Source organism: Hemicordylus capensis, chromosome 5 (genome assembly GCF_027244095.1).
Source record: "Hemicordylus capensis ecotype Gifberg chromosome 5, rHemCap1.1.pri, whole genome shotgun sequence".
Classification (NCBI taxonomy): Eukaryota; Metazoa; Chordata; class Lepidosauria; order Squamata; family Cordylidae; genus Hemicordylus; species Hemicordylus capensis.
The window spans coordinates 45281936-45295428 of record NC_069661.1 but is presented as its reverse complement, the minus strand read 5'-3'; positions in this window follow the sequence as shown (position 1 = coordinate 45295428).

The window sequence follows — 13493 nt, the reverse complement described above, 5'->3', positions numbered from 1 at the left end:
GAGGGACCCTAAGTAAGTATACCTATTATACAAAGCAAGGTCAGAAGAAGCAATGCAAGAGATAGCTCACCGTATTTTGCAGAGTATGACTAAACATGGAATCCAATCAGATGAATAAGATGGACCTAGCCTGTCACCTCTCCTGATAGCAGCTGCTGGTGATAGGAACAATAAGATCAATAGTACAAACAAACTTTTAAACAGGGACAATTACTTTCAGTAGTGAGCTAACCATGCCCAGCATTTGCTGAAACTAAGCTGCTAATACATTCCAATTCAGCAGCTTCAAGCTGGCGTCTTCCATTCTAACTTCCATTAGACAGTGTCCGGGAAGAATAAAGTGTTTCCTCACTGGTTTCTGAGTGTCTAATCTCCACCCCGCTCCCACCACTCTCTCTCACACACAGAGTGTCCACATATTTTTCATGTAGTCAGTGGGAAAGCTGCTGGGGTGGGGGGCAGTTGATGATTTTAAGCAAACAAATGTTTGGCAAGGTGGAAATTACACTCTACACACACACACACACACACACACACACACACACACACACACTTGTGAAACTGCTAGGAACAGAGAGGGAAGCCCACAATTTATGATGGGACAGACACATTTATCCCTATGTCTGCCATACTTACATAGGAGATAGGGGAAGGGGCTAATTTTTAGAGTGTGGCGAATGAGTGAGGGGAGCCTCCTCCTTCCCAGAATCCTTTGGGGCATTATTTTCCTCATTGTGGTTCACTGTCAGTATTGCAACTGGGACAAAACTACAACAGAGTGCAGGGACATAAGACGGGAGATGGGGTTCATTACTCTTGCTTACAGATTCCTTTTGATATTAAAATTAGGATAATCTCCCACTGCACTTTATATGAACATAGTACAGGGCAGACACATGAACAACAAATGTAGCTACACACATGTAGTTTGGTCATCTGCCACCTCTGCCTTCTTGTAGGTTCTATATATAGGTGATACAGTGATACTTGTAAGCTGGGGAAACACCTTCTCCTCAGTACATAGGAACATAGGAAGCTGCCATATACTGAGTCAGACCATTGGTCTATCTAGCTAAGTATTGTCTTCACAGACTGGCAGCGGCTTCTCCAAGGTTGCAGGCAGGAATCTCTCTCAGCCCTATCTTGGAGAAGCCAGAGAGGGAACTTGAAACCTTCTGCTCTTCCCAGAGCGGCTTCATCCCCTGAGGGGAATATCTTGCAGTGCTCACACATCAAGTCTCCCATTCAGATGCAACCAGGGCAGACCCTGCTTAGCTAAGGGGACAAGTCATGCTTGCTACCACAAGACCAGCTCTCCTCTACTTGGTACATGGAACAGTGGTGTAGGAAGGAGAAGTGTCTCCTCATCAGCCATTCTCATTATGTACAGAATAATAGAGCTGGAACTGATCAGAGTATTTCTGGTGCAAACCTTGTTGAAAAGGATGGAGCTCCTATTGTGAATCTGTTCTATGCAATTCAGAACGAGCTCCACAATCCAGGCAGGACTGCAACAAGCATCGGGAAACTGCATTACAGAAAAAACATAAGACAGCCCTGTTGAATCAGGCCCAGGACCCATCCAGTCCAGCATCCTCTTTCACACAGTGGCCCACCAGATGCCCCCGAGAAGCCCACGGCATGCCCTCTCTCTTGCTGTTGCTCCCATGTAACTAGTATTTAGACGCATCTTGCCTCTGAGGCTGGAGTGGGTCTATAGCCACCAGAATAATAGCCATTGATAGACCTGTCCTCCATGAATTTGTCTAAGCCCCTTTTAAAGCCATCCAAGCTAGTGGCCATCACCATATCTCATGCCAGAGAATTCCATAGATTAATTGTGCATTGTGTGAAAAAATTCTTCCTTTTGTTGGTCTTAAATTTCTTGGCAGTCAGTTTCATGTGTTGATCCCTGGTTCTAGTGCTGTGAGAGTGGGAGAAAAATTTTTCTCTCTCCATACCATGCATAGCTTTATACACCTCTATCATGTCTCACCGTAGTCACATCTTTTCCAAACTAAAAAGCCGCAGATGCTGTAGCCTTGCCTCATAAGGAAGGTTCTCCAGGCCCCTGATCATATTGGTTGCCCTCTTTGGCACCTTTTTTCAGTTCTACAATGTCCTTCTTAAGATACGATGACCAGAACTGCACACAGTACTCCAAATGTGGCCGCACCATATAAATTTGTATAAGGGCATTATATTAGCATTTTTATTTTCAATGATCCCCCTCCTAATGATCCCTAGCATGGAATTTGTCTTTTTCACAACTGCCATGCACTGAGTCGACACTTTCAACGAGCTGTTCACCATGTCGCCAAGTTCTCTATCCTGGCCAGTCACCGACAGCTCAGAACCCATCAGTGTATATGTGAAACTGGGGTTTTTTTGGTCTCAGTATGCATCACTTTACACTTGCTTACATTGAACTGCATTTGCCCTTTTGTCACTCACTCACTCAGCTTGAAGAGATCTGTTTGGAGCTCCTCACAAACAAAAAAGGGACCTGCAGAGCAACTATCTCCAGGGATGATGACTATAGCAAGCATGTCATGTTGCTAAAAATTCATCTTCAGACTGCAATCCTCACCATAAAAAGTCACACACTGATGATGTTCTATAAAACAGTATGAAAGCTTCAGTTTATTAACACTTCAGAAGAACTTAACAGTTCTTCTTTCAGTTATAATTTATTTCAGTTTAATTTAAAAATGAGGATAAAATACCAGTGCTTTTGACATTTTCTTTTGCTTCAATGGATGACTGGATTTAAAAGTGGCAATTAGTCCTTGCAAATGTCTTTCTTTATCCGAATATGTACCACTTAAAGAGACATGTTCCAGCAATTCAAATTTGAACTGAATGAATTCTCAAGGACTGCTCCTAGACTTCAACAAACTGCCAAAACATTCAAAGCCTTACATTGACAGTGCAATTCTGTGCATGTTTCCTCAGAAGTAAGCCCCGCTGTGTTGAATAGGGCATAGTTATTCCTCTTTTAAACTATTTGTGGCATCTCATTTTCATCTCTGGTATGCAGGTTTTGGTCATTTTTCAGAAGGCTGAAAACCCTTTTTGACCAGAGGCAGTAGTAGCCATGCACATATGAAAGAAATGTATATGTACACCTGGGGAAGCAATACCTGTCTCAAATGATTTTTAACTCTTTAGAAAAACCGTCTCCAGTCTACCTCTGCACTGCACTGATCATCATGCCTCTACACTGATTGATTGCTGGACAAAGTTCTGCAAAATTTCCCATACATCAAGCAAGACATGGTAGTAGTTCTGTGTGACTGAGCACAGAACTTTCTCAATCACGCAGAAACTGTGGGAGGGATGTTTTGGTTTTAGCAGCAAAAGGGGCATGCCATGTGGGTGAGGATCACAGTATCCTCGCTCCTGTGGCTCAGTTCCTGACAGCCTTTTGCTCCAAGGCATTCTGAGGAGAGGGGCTGCATGAGGTGCAGAGGATTCTGGATTCCTTTTGCTTTTACAATTGGACTCTCTACATAAGTGATTCCCAATCAGGGTTCCTCCAAATGTTGCTGAACTACAACTCCCAGCCTCCTCAGATATAATGTATTGTGGTTGGGGATACTGGGAGTTGTAGTTCAGCAACATCTGGAGGAACTCTGGTTGGGAACCACTGCTCTACATAATTAGGGCAGTTCCATGTAAATAACACACAGAACTGCTGCCATCACACAGTTTGGTCCTTATGTTAAGAGGGAGTTGTCAAGCTTAGCATTAGTATGGTCCAATCTTCAATTTAATCCTGCGTTTCTCCTGGAAAATAACCGAAATCACTGATCTTACTTTTCTTTCAAGCATTCTTGCCACTGTCAAGTAGCCTTTACTGGATGGAGAGCAGCTAAAGACTGACTAGGAAATGAGTCGCAAGAATGACCAAACATTTCACAGGGAGCAATTAATGGCAAAATAGGACCCTACCTTGATTTTCAGTGTTCTGCCATCAAGCTGCTTCATCTGAAAATCCACATCTCCTCCTTGATTCAATTTCTATAATGTTTCTCAAGAGATGTCTCATCACGAATGCTGCAGAAAACATTTAGACATCCTTGAGACCTCACATAAAACCTGAGTTATCCATAACACTGGGCCTATCATACCACATAAACTGGACCTATCCAACCCTAGCACAACATCCTTCCAGTGGCTGTTGCTGGTATCTCCCTTACGTTTCTTTTTAGACGGTGAGGCCTTTAGGGATGGGGACCAACTTATTTGTGTATTATTTATTTTTCTATGTAAACCGCTTTGAGAAGCTTTGGTTGAAGAGTGCTATATAAATATTCATTGTCGTAGTGATTAATTGATTAAGTGCCATCAAGTTGGTGTCAACTCTTAGTGACCACATAGATAGATTCTCTCCAGGATGATCTGGCTTCAACTTGGCCTTTAAGGTCTCTCAGTGATGCTATCATTGCTGTCGTAATCAAGTCCACCCACATAATATATACTGTACCCTGCCTTTCAATATTTATTTGTAAGCCTTCAGGTGGCTTACAAACAAATAATCATTAAAACAATAAAATACTGTCTCAAAATTAAGCTTCAATAAAAGAACACAAAATAAAAACAGCAAACAGAGTAGCTCAAAAGAGCAGCTCAAAACCAAATACAAAGGTCTTAAGTACTATTAAGTACTATTAAAAGTACTAGACAGAACAGGACGTACTTTGAAAGACACCCAAAGAACATGGAGATAGTGCAAGGTGGAAATGCTGAGGAAGAGACTTCCAGAGTTTTGGGGCCACAACAGAGAAGTTTCCTCTTGCTAGCAGCCATACATCTAACCTACAAAATTGGGCCTGTGACAATGATCTCAACAACAACAACAAATATTTATATACCGCTTTTCAACAAAAGTTTCCAAAGCGGTTACATAGAGAAATAATAAATAATTAAGATGGCTCCCTGTGGGTGGCCAGAACCTCAGGGGTATACTCATGAGTCAAATGGGCTGTAACCCAAAATTTGGCTTTAAAAAAGCCAAATCTGGCAACAGAGCAAAGTTGAATCTAAAAAGAAACATAAGATAGATACCAGCAACAGTCACTGGAGGTACTGTGCTGGGGGTGGATAGGGCCAGTTGCTACCCCCCTGCTAAATAAAGAGAATCACCACGTTAAAAAGGTGCCGCTTTGACCAGTTAGCAGGGGTATCTCAGCTGACATATTCATATAGCCAGGGGCGTAGCTATAATTGAGCGGATGGGTTCAAAGAACCCGAGCCCCCAAGCTCCACCACTCCCTAATTTCTTCATGATCTCCCTCACTGTCAGGGTGAACACGGGCCCCCTCTCCCCTTGCTCTGCCCCTGCATATAGCTGTCCTTGGGATATGAAGTGGGTCCTTGAAATATAGGCTGATAGTTGTATTTGTCAGGACAGCGGAGTGACTGTGATTACTTCACTACAGAACATAGGAAGCTGCCTTATACCAAGTCAGATCATTGGTCTATCTAGCTCAGTTTTGTCTACACTGATTGGCAGCAGCTCTCCAAAGTTTCAGGCAGGAGTCTCTCTCAGCCCTACCAGGAGGTTTTTCACACATGGCTTTATACCTTGAGGTATCTGAGGAGCGAACCTAATTCGCTGCTGCTTCGAGGCAGTTTAATATGGGGAATTAGATGGACAGTTCACATAACCATCAGCTCCCCCCTTCACTCTCTGCAGTCTTTCTCCTGTGTGCGTTCTCACTGATTACTCTGGGTTTTTTCTCCATTTCTTGCATGACTAGGCAGGTGGGTGATGTTTGGAGAAGCCGGTGGCACTCCTGGAGTCTCTCTGGCCAGGCAGGCGAGGTGGGAGTGTTGGTGGGGGGTGATGGTGTGGATGGGGAGGGGATAGCATGCCTGGGACCCCCAGCAGCGAGGGAGGATGACTGCAGAAGCTTCTCTGCTTCAACTTGGCGCACACACACCCTGCTGCTACTGCAGCTGCATCCCTGAGCCTCTTGCTTGGTGCAGGGAATCGATCCCCAGCATCCTTCTGGTTTGTGTGCCCCAGTGGTGATTTTCATCGCTGCTGCCGCCACTGCACCCCAGCCCATGATCTGAGACAGCAGGCAGCCCGAAAAACAAAATAGGCACACACTATGAGCGGGAGCGAGGAAGGGAAGGCAGGTGGGCGGGATGCAGGGAGGTCTTCACAGCCTAGAGGCACTTTGCTCCAAAGGCATCACCCCTTCCTACAAGGGCGAGCAGGCATTGGGGCTGACTCTGCTCCCCACCGCAGACCAGAGATGCGGGCAGGCAACTTGCTGACCCTCCAAGGCAAGGGTAGGCTGTGAGGAGTATCAGCATTTGGAACTATTTGGAATAATCTCATTGGAATTACTTTTCATAAACAACTCTACGGGCATAGGGATCTCCTTTGTTGAATGGATGCTCTTCTGTTTTTCCCCCATTGCCTCTGAAACATAATATTGCGGGGGGGGGGGGTATCGCCCTGTTTTTCTCACTCTTCTTCTCTGGAACTGTTCTATTTCATGAAACTGCAATTTGAATTGACTGTTGCAAGAGGGAGCTAAATAACTATGTATTTTTTGCTTGTAAATTTGATCTTAAATTGTTATTTGTGAACATTATTTGACTTAATATTAAAGCTTATTTTTTCTTAGATCATTCTGGAATATATTGACTATTATCTTGCTATCCTGTGAAAGGAGATTTTTTATTGGATTTTATTGCTATCATGATTTCTTGAAAAGGGGATTTCCGTTGATTTATTAGATTAACGATTGTTTACTGGTTTTTTTGATGGTTTTACTTTCTGATGGACTTTTTTGTTTCAGAGTTTTTAAAAAAAGCTGAGGTTATTAACATAACTGGTCTATTGTTTAGGGATTTTTAATTCAACAGCATAGAAATCTCTGTCTATTTTGTAGATAGCTTTTGAATAAGGGGGTATAAAAGCAGGGAAATCATTGTGTAATTGCTACTAAAATCATTTCTCTCTCTCCTTTCCAGCTTGGAACAATTTTGAACAATTTGAAAGTTTGCTTTGTATTACAATAATTTACTGTTGTATTCCCAAAAGAAACCAACTTTGTTAATTGTGTATTAAATTAGGGAGATCTCTCTTGAAGGAGAAAAACAGTAATTATTTAAACAAATTGTGTGTGTTCCAGAGGGAAAATAGTCTACTCTTGAACAATGGTTGGCATTTAAATTAGGGAAATTATAGTGGAGGTTCCCCCCTCCTTTTTTTTCCTTTCCTTTTTATCTCTGTTAAAACTAATTCTTATTTTCCTTTTTAGTTTGGACAATTTGGATAAATGTGAAAATCTTTTTCTTTTCTCTATGATAATAATTTACTGGTGTGTTCCCAAAAGAAATTAGCTTTTTTGTTAATGGTGTATTAAATTAGGGAAATCTTTTTTGAAGGAGAAGAACAGTAATAACTTGATTAATCTAGGGTGTTCCCAAGGAAAGATAACTTCTTCCATTGTTGTTTTTTCCTTTTTGATGAAGAAATAATAAATCTCAAGGAAAAATCATTTTTTCCCCTTTTCCCCTTTTTTCATTGATACCTCTTTTTTTCTTTTTGTGAAGAACCATTTAAAAGTATTTTACTTTTGCATCCCAGAGAAATGGCTAAAATAAGGGGAAAGGGTCTGTCAATCGACAAATTTGAAAAGGCGAATCCGAGATGGCATGAACAGACGCTATCTCTCTCCAAACTTCATGAAATCTTAGTTGCAGAATTTAGAAGAACCTTTAATCGAATCGAAATGCAACTGGATTTTTTGCAAACAGCATTGGTATTGAGACCTGACATGGCTGAAAGTAAAGCAGCCAATCAACTGACTCAAAAGATGTTTGAAATTCAGAAGAATTTGGCAGGTGAGAAGACAACATGAGAAGCAGACTGCAGATGTTCAGACCAATGGATGGAAACTGTAGAATTTTGGGCTCGGATTCCCAATTTAAAGAATCGTGGAGCAGGAGAAAGGCTGAGGAAGGAAAATTTGGAAGAAGAGATACAACCCCTTTCTCCACAGATTTTAAGATACCTCGAGGGCTGTTTAGGTATTCAAGAAATTTATAGATATGCAAGAGACGAAAATCCCCCAAGAGATACTATGACAAAGCTTAAAAATAGGACCAAAGAAGCAAGCCTTTCTGCCCAAAGAAGGTTCGCTTTGGAATACGGAAGTAAGGAGATGGAAGGTATACCAGATTCTCCAGTTAAGATTTTGAAGAAATGCCGAGAGTTAAGGTTTTTAACTACCATTCTTCAGGAAAGAAGAATTAAATATAGATGAGCAGTGCTTTTCTGGCTGGAAGTCCTTTTGGAAGAGTGCAGATATACATGCCCTCGGACACAAAATGCCTGACGGAATTTTTAATGGTACCAGACAGGATAAAGATTAATCAGAAGATCAGAAATGAGATCAATTTTTCTTTTTTAAAGGACAAGAACTGAAGAGAGGAAAAAGTTGTTATTTGCTGTTAATACAGGGCACTACTGGAGATTTACAACACTGAGGTTTTAAATTCAGCAGCAGTTTAAATTAATAGCCTTAACTTAGTTTAATACAGGTTAATAATACAATACAGCTTAATATAAATGATAATAAATTATAGCTTTTCAAATTGCTGATGAGGTAGTCTAAGATGCAGCAAATTTTGAATATAGAAAATAATGGGTGTATGCTCTGATGGCCATGGATACAGTTTGCTTGTGATACAGCTTACATGGGTCATCTGCATCATTTTCTGAATCTTTTATAAGGTTTATGTAGTCTGCAGGGTCATTACCTATATCTGAAATTTGGCTTTAAATACCTGCTGGAGTTTTTAATGGTACCAGACAGGATGAAGACTAATCAGAAGATAAGAAATGAGATCAATATATCTTTTTTAAAGGAAAAGAACTGAAGAGAGAAAAAAGATCTTATTTGCTATTTAATTAGGGCACTGCTGGAGATTTACAACACTGAGGTATTAAACTCAGCAGCAAGTTTAAATTAATTGCCTTAATTTAGTTTAATATAGCTTAATAGTACAACATAGCTTAATATAAACAATAATAAATTCTAGTTTTCCCAGTTGCTGATGAGGTAATCTAAGATGTAGCAAATTTTGAATATAGAAAATTATGGGAGTATGCTTTGATGGCCAGGGATACAGTTTACTTGCGATATAGCTTAGATGGGTCATCTGTATCAGTCCCCAAATCTTGTATAAGATTTACGCAGTTTGTAGGGCCATTACCTATATCTGAAAATTGGATTTTATTAATGATGCTTGATTTGTATTATTCATAATTTTATGCTTTTTCTTAGTTGTGTAATGGGGGTAAGTTTGGTGGGAGCGTAGGAGAGACTTTTTTTGGATGGTTATTTGTAACATTTTATATATAATCTTTGTAAGTTGGAAGCTCAAGGGATGTAGCCAAGCCTTTTTTGTTTTCTATATTCTTTAAATAAAAAAAAATTAACAGGAAAAAAAAAAGAGACAGAGGAGGAGGTGAGAGCTTGACAGCTCGCTACTGAAGAACAGAGTTTCACCAATGTGCCACAACCCCTCGCCTCCCAGCACTTGCAACTGCAAATCACTCAGAGCAGACCATAACATGAATTACTGCCAATGGCCAATCTACACATCAAAGGAGAAGTCCCGTGGCATTAGAAGAAAGCTCAGGTTTCCAAAGAAAAGCTGCCGCAAAAAGAAGATTTTTTTTACCCCAGACATAATTTGGGCCAAGCTAGAATGCACAGTAATTTTTAACAGTAATTCAGGGGGAAGCAGAGTCAGTTGTGTACTGGTCCCTGATAGCTTGCAAGGATTTTGGGGTTAATCCAGCTGATATGTGGACTTGCAGCCTCCATTCAGGAGGGGATACGAGCTAAACGCCATGTGTGAAAAGCCTCCAGGAAGTTTTCCACAACCAGCTTTTAGCCCGCATCTCCTCTTGAATGGAGCGGGCATGTTCATATATTGAGCAGATTTACCCCGAAGTCCCTGTGAGCTATTGGGGAGCACTTCACACATGATTCAGGTTTTTCACTGCTTGTTAGAGTGTAACCTGATTTATATCCAAAGTTTTAAAAGTCCACTTTTTGCATCGGGTTTTTTGGATAGTGTTGAGTTCACTGAAAAGCCTAGCATAAAACTCACGGTAAAGCCTGCTGTGTGGAGAACTCCCTGGAGATGCCAGGGTCAACCTGGGACCTTCTGCATGCAAATGTGCAGATACTCTTCCACTGAGAATTGGCCTTACCTTCTAAGGGGAATATCTTACAGTACTCACAAATAGTCACCAGTATTCTCTCTAATTTTTTTCATCTCTGTGCGGAATGAATTTTGTTCAGGGCGGCAGTATCAAGGCAGTGTGTGCACACGTACATTCAGAATGGGGCCTTCCTGATTCAACCTGAGCAGGATCTAAAATTAACTGAGCGAACATCAAAAAACATGTGAGTGCGTGCACACACGCACATCTTAGAGGGAACACTGATAGTCACCCATCCAAATGCAAACCTAAATGGACCCTGCTTAGCAAAGGGGGAGTCATGCTCAATACCACAAGACTAGGTCTCCCCTCCCCACCCCCTGGGATTATGACTCCAGTTCCTGCTTTTTAACTTGACCACACATTTGCCCAGCTGTACAGAGTATGCTGTCACATTAAAAAGTGATACTGTATTACTGCAGCCACACAGTGTTTCTAATTTTTATTATATGTTTTTTAACTTTTGTAAGCTGCCTTGGGATTGTTTTTAATGAAAGGCGGTATATAAATTTAACAATAAATAAACAATAAATAAATTAAATAATTATAAGCTGTGTTTGGTAACTAAGAACTCAAGTCTGCTTAATATCTACCTGGCTAGTTTTCCATTTAAAATGTTTTGAATTAGATGGACAGTTCACATAGCCATCAACTCCCCCCTTCACTCCCTGCAATCTTTCTCCTTTGTGCATTCTCACTGATTACTCTGTGGTTTTTTCCCCCCTCCATAGCCAATATTTTCTTTAATAACATTTCCTGCAAATGCATCCCCTGGGAGCAATAGGATTAACTCAAAGAGTTCAGCTTCTCTAAAACAACACATTATTTTATGAAAACAAAGTCTGTTCTCTTGGAAATGATTCTCACCTTCCCTGCACTGAAGATTTGGCATGAGAGTTCAGGCTCCAGTGAAAGAGGGCAAGCTCTCTCATCCTCCTGTTTTAATGCTGGAACCCAACCTTGCCAAATATGCACTGGCATAGAAGCATCCACTACCAGTGCTGTATCACTAGCAGCCCAACTTCAGACCCTGGGCTATGAAAAGTGCTCTCTTGGCATGGGAATTCAGGGATGTGTTGCTGTGTTGTTGAACACAGGAAATTGTCTTAAACTGAATCAGACCCTTGGTCTAGAGCAATATTGTCTACACTGCTTGGTAGTGGATCTCCAGGGTTTCAGAAAGGGATCTTTCAGAACCTCAACTGGAGACACCATGGAGCTTTTGCACGCAAAGCCAGCCTTCTATCACTGAGCTACAGGCTCATTCCTAACCTTTTAGAGGCTAAATGCAAAATACTGACTAGTGTGCACTGGTGCAATAAGAAGTACTGGCATATAAGCAGCCTGTTAACCTGGAACTCAGAATCAAACTGCCAAGCACCATTCTATCCTGCTGACAAAATGCTTAGAAGATAGTAGGATTGAGCTGTAACAAAACATTAACGGGAATACTGTATATGCAGTGCTGAATTTTGGGAAGACACACACTCATGGTTCATTTGGTCACTTGATTAAACATCTAGATCTTATGGTCATGAAGTTCGTATGTCTAATTTCTGATTTTACTTCAACATAATAAGCCATTAAAAGAGGTGTTCTTCACTTTGCTCTTAAGAGCTGAGGTTCGCAACCCATTCAGTGTGGTGAGAGGTGGGCTTGTGATGACTCTTCAGTCCACAATGGTTGTTTCATTACAGTCAAATCATTGCTTAGCACTTGCAGAAACAAGTCTGCAATACATGCCCAGTACTAGCCCAGTCGTTCCCATGCTGAATTGACTGCATGAAGTGGTGTGTTAGTCTAATTTAAATTTATGAAAGGTAGGTCTATCATTAGTAATTAGTCATTGTAGCTATGCAAAATCTTCAGTATATCCCTGACTACTAAGGAAAGCTTGATTGCCTTCATGACCAGTAGGGACAAGCACGAACTGCGGTTTGTGCACGGGTTCGAATATGAACCAGTTTGTGGTTCAGCAAAGTGGTTCATTCTGGTTCGGCTGACCCACGAACCGGTCCAGCAGTTCAAGTTCAGCACCAGGGGAAGCAGCAAGCAGCACCTTAAAAAGAGAGTAGCACGGGTCCTTACTCCATGCAGCTTCCTGCTGCAGCAACGCTCCCCCCAGCAACCCACACATGGTACTGGCCTCCGTGCATGCACAGAAGTGATTTGCATGGCCAGCATGGTGCATCATCCCATCAGAGCAAAGAGGCACATTTTAAAGTGTATGGGGTGGTGTAGAAATGTACTAAAATAATAAAAAGTGGTGATTCTCTTATATTTAGCAGAGGGAAAGCATATGTCCTTATCCAAGCCCAGCACAGTATCCCTCCAGTGGTTGTTACTGGTATCTGTTTTGGGTTTCTTAGATTGCGACTTTGAGCCCTTTTGGAACAGGGAACCATCTTTTTTATTTTTCTATGTAAACTGCCTTGAGAATGTTTTTTGTTGAAAAATGGTACATACATATTCATAGTAGTAGTAAAGTGGAAATGTGTGGAGCGGTAGGTCTTCCTTTTGCATCAACGTGCTTAGGACTGCTTCATAAAATCTCTTCTCTCTTTTTTTGGGACATAATTATAATTATCTTATAGAGTGCATAATTGGAATTTGGAATTTGTTTCCACAAGACGTAGTGATGGCCACGAGTTTAGAAGGCTTCAGAGGGGGCTTAGACAAATTCATGAACAAGTCTATCAGTTGCTACTACTAGTCTTGCTGACTCCCCAGAGGCATCTGGTGGGCCACTGTGGGGAACAGGATGCTGGAAAAGATAGACCTCGCCTGGTCCAGCAGCAACAAGGGTGCAGACAGAGGGAAAGCCTGAGGAGCAAATCCTCACTTAACTATTTCTTGCGGGGAGGAGAGACACTTTTGGGGAGGCAATAGATGCGCTATTAGGTTTGGGGGGGGGGGTCAGTAAAATGAGGAGGAACTCCTCAAATGCTTGGGGGACCTGCACCCCCTCTGTCCAGCAAAGCTCTCTTCTCCTGTGCTTATCGCTCACGTTGCTCTCCTCCCCAGTAGCTGCACAAACTTGGCAAACGTTTTCGTCCTCCCCCCTCCTCCCCGCCAAATCCCGATAAGCAGGAAGAGCCTAATATAAACGCCTCCCTGCTGGGTTCTCTTCCGAAGCCTGCGCCCAACAGCATTCCCTCCCACGCATCCTCGTCGCATATTGTATGTCGCCTCTCTCGAACTTATGCGTATGGCCGCTTTCTACCGT